Raw genomic sequence first — 8,596 nt, 5'->3', positions numbered from 1 at the left:
CCCAACTTGTAAAGGTGAAAAACACTGCATCTCACTAAGTGACATTGTTTATTGCGGTTTTACGACGGTTCATACCTTAACCTAACGTAACCTAACCTAACCTAACCCAACCTAACCTAACATAACCTAACCTAACCTAACCTAACCAAACCTAACCTAACGTAACCTAACCTAACCTAACCTAACCTAACCTAACGACGTTTGCAAGCGCTTTCACATTAGATATCGCTGTTCCCGACTTGTAATGGTGAAAAACACTGCATCTCACTAAGTGACATTGTTTAATGCGGTTTTACGACGGTTCATATCTTAACCTAACCTAACATTCGTACTTATATTGAAAAACGCTCTATTACACTGTTTCGTTCACAATTACGATATTTGCACAACCTCACAGTTTTTCACCAACTTATTACAGTACACAACGCTGTATCTCGCTAAATGACATCGTTCTTTAAGGTTTCACGATACTTGCATGCGCTTTACCGAGAATGTCACAACATAGCAGTTTCGCACTTGTAACGGTACAACATGCAGTATTTGGCTTGTTCATGCCGTTTTGTGTGCTTTCACAACATTTTACCTATCGCAGTTTCGTACTCGCAATAAAACAACACTATCTCGTTAGATGACGTCGTTTTTGGTGGTTTCACGACGCTACCTAGCTTAAACTAACATAACTCAACCTAACATAACCTTCGCACTTCTATCGTTAGAAAACGTTTTACTCGCTACTTTACATTGCTTTCTACAACATTACGACGGTTTCAAGCGCTTTCACATTAGATATCGCAGTTCCCAACTTGTAAAGGTGAAAAACACTGCATCTCACTAAGTGACATTGTTTATTGCGGTTTTACGACGGTTCATACCTTAACCTAACGTAACCTAACCTAACCTAACCCAACCTAACCTAACCTAACCTAACCTAACCTAACCTAACCTAACCTAACCTAACGTAACCTAACCTAACCTAACCTAACCTAACCTAACGACGTTTGCAAGCGCTTTCACATTAGATATCGCTGTTCCCGACTTGTAATGGTGAAAAACACTGCATCTCACTAAGTGACATTGTTTAATGCGGTTTTACGACGGTTCATATCTTAACCTAACTTAACATTCGTACTTGTATTGAAAAACGCTCTATTACACTGTTTCGTTCACAATTACGATATTTGCTTGACCTCACAGTTTCTCACCAACTTATTACAGTACAGAACGCTGTATCTCGCTAAATGACATCGTTCTTTAAGGTTTCACGATACTTGCATGCGCTTTAACGAGAATATCACAATAAAGCAGTTTCGCACTTGTAACGGCACAAGACGCAGTATCTGGCTAGTTCATGCCATTTTGTGTGCTTTCCCAATATTTCACCTATCGCAGTTTCGTACTCGCAATAAAACAACACTATCTCGTTAGATGACATCGTTTTTGGTGGTTTCACGACGCTACCTAGCTCAAACTAACCGAACCTTCGCACTTCTATCGTTAGAAAACGTTTTATTCGCTACTTTACAATGTTTTCTACAAGATTACGACGGTTTCATGCGCTTTCACATTAGATATCGCAGTTCCCGACTTGTAATGGTGAAAAACACAGCATCTCACTAAGTGACATTGTTTAATGCGGTTTTAGCGCGGTTCATATCTTAACCTAACCTAACCTTACCTAACCCAACCTAACCTAACCTAACCTAACCAAACCTTACCTAACATACTCTAACCTAACCTAACCTAACCTAACCTAACCAAACCTAACCTAACCTAACCTAACGTAACCTAACCTAACCTAACCTAACCTAACCTAACCTAACGACGTTTGGAAGCGCTTTCACATTAGATATCGCAGTTCCCGACTTGTAATGGTGAAAAACACTGCATCTCACTAAGTGACATTGTTTAATGCGGTTTTACGACAATTCATATCTTAACCTAACCTAACATTCGCACTTGTATTAAAAAACGCTCAATTACACTGTTTCGTTCACAATTAGGATATTTGCATAACCTCACAGTTTTTCACCAACTTATTGCAGTACAGAACGCTGTATCTCGCTAAATGACATCGTTCTTTAAGGTTTCACGATGTTTGCATGCGCTTTAACGAGAATATCACAACATAGCAGTTTCGCACTTGTAACGGTACAACACGCAGTATTTGGCTTGTTCATGCCGTTTTGTGTGCTTTCACAACATTTCACCTATCGCAGTTTCGTACTCGCAATAAAACAACACTATCTCGTTAGATGACGTTGTTTTTGGTAGTTTCACGACGCTACCTAGCTTAAACTAACATAACTCAACCTAACATGACCTTCGCACTTCTATCGTTAGAAAACGTTTTACTCGCTACTTTACATTGCTTTCTACAACATTACGACGGTTTCAAGCGCTTTCACATTAGATATCACAGTTCCCAACTTGTAAAGGTGAAAAACACTGCATCTCACTAAGTGACATTGTTTAATGCGGTTTTACGACGGTTCATACCTTAACCTAACGTAACCTAACCTAACCTAACCTAACCTTACTTAACCTAACCTAACCTAACCCAACCCACCCCAACCTAACCTAACCTAACCTAACCTAAACTAACCTAACCCAACCTAACCTAACCTAACCTAACCTAACCCAACCTAACCCAACCCAACCCAACCCAACCTAACCTAACCTAAGCTAACCTAACGTAACCTAACCAAACCTAACCTAACCTAACTTAACCTAACCTAACGTAACCTAACCTAACCTAACCTATTCTAACGTAACCTAACCTTACCTGACCTGACCTGACGTAACCTAACCTAACCTAACCTAACGTAACCCAACCTAACCTAACCCAACCTAACCCAACCCAACCCAACCCAACAACACCCAACCCAACCTAACCTAACCTAACCTAACCTTACCTAACCTAACCAAATTATCCTTACCTAACCTAACCTAACCTAACGTAACCTAACCTAACCTAACCTAACCAAACCCAACCTAACCTAACCTAACCCAACCCAACCTAACCTAATCTAACCTAACCTAACCTAACCTAACCAAACCTAACCTAACCTAACCTAACCTAACCTAACCTAACGACGGTTGCAAGCGCTTTCACATTAGATATCGCAGTTCCCGACTTTTAATGGTGAAAAACACTGCATCTCACTAATTGACATTGTTTAATGCGGTTTTACGACGGTTCATAACTTAACCTAACCTAACATTCGCACTTGTATCTAAAAACGCTCTATTACACTGTTTTGTTCACAATTACGATATTTGCATAACCTCACAGTTTTTCACCAACTTATTGCAGTACAGAACGCTGTATCTCGCTAAATGACATTGTTCTTTAAGGTTTCACGATGCTTGCATGCGCTTTAACGAGAATATCACAATATAGCAGTTTCGCACTTGTAACGGTAGAACACGCAGTATTTGGCTTGTTCATGCCGTTTTGTGTGCTTTCACAACATTTCACCTATAGCAGTTTAATACTCGCAATAAAACAACACTATCTCGTTAGATGACGTCGTTTTTGGTAGTTTCACGACGCTACCTAGCTTAAACTAACCTAACCTAACCTAACCTTCGCACTTCTATCGTTAGAAAACGTTTTACTCGCAACTTTACAATGTTTTCTACAAGATTACGACGGTTTCATGCGCTTTCACATTAGACATCGTAGTTCCCGACTTGTAATGTTGAAAAACACTACATCTCACTAAGTGACAATGTTTAATGCGGTTTTACGACGGTTGATATGTGAACCTAACCTAACATTCGCACTTGTATCTAAAGACGCTCAATTACACTGTTTCATTCACAATTACGATATTTGCTTGACCTCACAGTTTCTCACCAACTTATTACAGTACAGAACGCTGTATCTCGCTAAAGGACATCGTTCTTTAAGGTTTCACGATACTTGCATGCGCTTTACCGAGAATGTCACAACATAGCAGTTTCGCACTTGTAACGGTACAACACGCAGTATTTGGCTTGTTCATGCCGTTTTGTGTGCTTTCACAACATTTTACCTATCGCAGTTTCGTACTCGCAATAAAACAACACTATCTCGTTAGATGACGTCGTTTTTGGTGGTTTCACGACGCTACCTAGCTTAAACTAACATAACTACCCCTAACATAACCTTCGCACTTCTATCGTTAGAAAACGTTTTACTCGCTACTTTACATTGCTTTCTACAACATTACGACGGTTTCAAGCGCTTTCACATTAGATATCGCAGTTCCCAACTTGTAAAGGTGAAAAACACTGCATCTCACTAAGTGACATTGTTTATTGCGGTTTTACGACGGTTCATACCTTAACCTAACGTAACCTGACCTAACCTAACCCAACCTAACCTTACATAACCTTACCTAACCTAACCTAACCAAACCTAACCTAACGTAACCTAACCTAACCTAACCTAACCTAACCCAACCTAACCCAACCCAACCCAACCCAACCTAAACTAACCTAAGCAAACCTAACCTAACCTAACCAAACCTAACCTAACCTAACTTAACCTAACCTAACCTAACCTAACGACGGTTGCAAGCGCTTTCAAATTAGATATCGCAGTTCCCCACATTTAATGGTGAAAAACACTGCATCTCACTAATTGACATTGTTTAATGCGGTTTTACGACGGTTGATATGTCAACCTAACCTAACATTCGCACTTGTATCTAAAGACGCTCAATTACACTGTTTCGTTCACAATTACGATATTTGCTTGACCTCACAGTTTCTCACCAACTTATTACAGTACAGAACGCTGTATCTCGCTAAAGGACATCGTTCTTTAAGGTTTCACGATACTTGCATGCGCTTTACCGAGAATGTCACAACATAGCAGTTTCGCAATTGTAACGGTACAACACGCAGTATTTGGCTTGTTCATGCCGTTTTGTGTGCTTTCACAACATTTTACCTATCGCATTTTCGTACTCGCAATAAAACGACACTATCTCGTTAAATGACGTCGTTTTTGGTAGTTTCACGACGCTACCTAGCTTAAACTAACATAACTCAACCTAACATAACCTTCTCACTTCTATCGTTAGAAAACGTTTTACTCGCTACTTTACAATGCTTTCTACAACATTACGACGGTTTCAAGCGCTTTCACATTAGATATCGCAGTTCTACACTTGTAAAGGTGAAAAACACTGCATCTCACTAAGTGACATTGTTTAATGCGGTTTTAGCGCGGTTCATATTTTAACCTAACCTAACCTAACCTAACCTAACCCAACCTAACCTAACATAACCTAACCTAACCTAACCTAACCTAACCTAACCAAACCTAACCTAACGTAACCTAACCTAACCTAACCTAACCTAACGACGTTTGCAAGCGCTTTCACATTAGATATCGCAGTTCCCGACTTGTAATGGTGAAAAACACTGCATCTCACTAAGTGACATTGTTTAATGCGGTTTTACGACGGTTCATATCTTAACCTAACCTAACATTCGTACTTGTATTGAAAAACGCTCTATTACACTGTTTCGTTCACAATTACGATATTTGCATAACCTCACAGTTTTTCACCAACTTATTGCAGTACAGAACGCTGTATCTCGCTAAATGACATTGTTCTTTAAGGTTTCACGATGCTTGCATGCGCTTTAACGAGAATATCACAATATAGCAGTTTCGCACTTGTAACGGTAGAACACGCAGTATTTGGCTTGTTCATGCCGTTTTGTGTGCTTTCACATTTCACCTATCGCAGTTTAATGCAATAAAACAACACTATCTCGTTACATGACGTCGTTTTTGGTAGTTTCACGACGCTACCTAGCTTAAACTAACCTAACCTAACCTAACCTAACCTTCGCACTTCTATCGTTAGAAAACGTTTTACTCGCCACTTTACAATGTTTTCTACAAGATTACGACGGTTTCATGCGCTTTCACATTAGATATCGTAGTTCCCGACTTGTAATGTTGAAAAACACTACATCTCACTAAGTGACATTGTTTAATGCGGTTTTACGACGGTTGATTTGTCAACCTAACCTAACATTCGCACTTGTATCTAAAGACGCTCAATTACACTGTTTCGTTCACAATTACGATATTTGCTTGACCTCACAGTTTCTCACCAACTTATTACAGTACACAACGCTGTATCTCGCTAAATGACATCGTTCTTTAAGGTTTCACGATACTTGCATGCGCTTTACCGAGAATGTCACAACATAGCAGTTTCGCACTTGTAACGGTACAACATGCAGTATTTGGCTTGTTCATGCCGTTTTGTGTGCTTTCACAACATTTTACCTATCGCAGTTTCGTACTCGCAATAAAACAACACTATCTCGTTAGATGACGTCGTTTTTGGTGGTTTCACGACGCTACCTAGCTTAAACTAACATAACTCAACCTAACATAACCTTCGCACTTCTATCGTTAGAAAACGTTTTACTCGCTACTTTACATTGCTTTCTACAACATTACGACGGTTTCAAGCGCTTTCACATTAGATATCGCAGTTCCCAACTTGTAAAGGTGAAAAACACTGCATCTCACTAAGTGACATTGTTTATTGCGGTTTTACGACGGTTCATACCTTAACCTAACGTAACCTAACCTAACCTAACCCAACCTAACCTAACCTAACCTAACCAAACCTAACCTAACGTAACCTAACCTAACCTAACCTAACCTAACCTAACGACGTTTGCAAGCGCTTTCACATTAGATATCGCTGTTCCCGACTTGTAATGGTGAAAAACACTGCATCTCACTAAGTGACATTGTTTAATGCGGTTTTACGACGGTTCATATCTTAACCTAACCTAACATTCGTACTTATATTGAAAAACGCTCTATTACACTGTTTCGTTCACAATTACGATATTTGCACAACCTCACAGTTTTTCACCAACTTATTACAGTACACAACGCTGTATCTCGCTAAATGACATCGTTCTTTAAGGTTTCACGATACTTGCATGCGCTTTACCGAGAATGTCACAACATAGCAGTTTCGCACTTGTAACGGTACAACATGCAGTATTTGGCTTGTTCATGCCGTTTTGTGTGCTTTCACAACATTTTACCTATCGCAGTTTCGTACTCGCAATAAAACAACACTATCTCGTTAGATGACGTCGTTTTTGGTGGTTTCACGACGCTACCTAGCTTAAACTAACATAACTCAACCTAACATAACCTTCGCACTTCTATCGTTAGAAAACGTTTTACTCGCTACTTTACATTGCTTTCTACAACATTACGACGGTTTCAAGCGCTTTCACATTAGATATCGCAGTTCCCAACTTGTAAAGGTGAAAAACACTGCATCTCACTAAGTGACATTGTTTATTGCGGTTTTACGACGGTTCATACCTTAACCTAACGTAACCTAACCTAACCTAACCTAACCTAACCTAACCTAACCTAACCTAACCTAACCTAACCTAACCTAACCTAACCTAACGTAACCTAACCTAACCTAACCTAACCTAACCTAACGACGTTTGCAAGCGCTTTCACATTAGATATCGCTGTTCCCGACTTGTAATGGTGAAAAACACTGCATCTCACTAAGTGACATTGTTTAATGCGGTTTTACGACGGTTCATATCTTAACCTAACTTAACATTCGTACTTGTATTGAAAAACGCTCTATTACACTGTTTCGTTCACAATTACGATATTTGCTTGACCTCACAGTTTCTCACCAACTTATTACAGTACAGAACGCTGTATCTCGCTAAATGACATCGTTCTTTAAGGTTTCACGATACTTGCATGCGCTTTAACGAGAATATCACAATAAAGCAGTTTCGCACTTGTAACGGCACAAGACGCAGTATCTGGCTAGTTCATGCCATTTTGTGTGCTTTCCCAATATTTCACCTATCGCAGTTTCGTACTCGCAATAAAACAACACTATCTCGTTAGATGACATCGTTTTTGGTGGTTTCACGACGCTACCTAGCTCAAACTAACCGAACCTTCGCACTTCTATCGTTAGAAAACGTTTTATTCGCTACTTTACAATGTTTTCTACAAGATTACGACGGTTTCATGCGCTTTCACATTAGATATCGCAGTTCCCGACTTGTAATGGTGAAAAACACAGCATCTCACTAAGTGACATTGTTTAATGCGGTTTTAGCGCGGTTCATATCTTAACCTAACCTAACCTTACCTAACCCAACCTAACCTAACCTAACCTAACCAAACCTTACCTAACATACTCTAACCTAACCTAACCTAACCTAACCTAACCAAACCTAACCTAACCTAACCTAACGTAACCTAACCTAACCTAACCTAACCTAACCTAACCTAACCTAACGACGTTTGGAAGCGCTTTCACATTAGATATCGCAGTTCCCGACTTGTAATGGTGAAAAACACTGCATCTCACTAAGTGACATTGTTTAATGCGGTTTTACGACAATTCATATCTTAACCTAACCTAACATTCGCACTTGTAATAAAAAACGCTCAATTACACTGTTTCGTTCACAATTAGGATATTTGCATAACCTCACAGTTTTTCACCAACTTATTGCAGTACAGAACGCTGTATCTCGCTAAATGACATCGTTCTTTAAGGTTTCA

Source organism: Rhipicephalus microplus, unplaced genomic scaffold, assembly GCF_043290135.1.
Source record: "Rhipicephalus microplus isolate Deutch F79 unplaced genomic scaffold, USDA_Rmic scaffold_318, whole genome shotgun sequence".
Lineage (NCBI taxonomy): Eukaryota > Metazoa > Arthropoda > Arachnida > Ixodida > Ixodidae > Rhipicephalus > Rhipicephalus microplus.
This window is presented reverse-complemented; position numbering follows the sequence as displayed.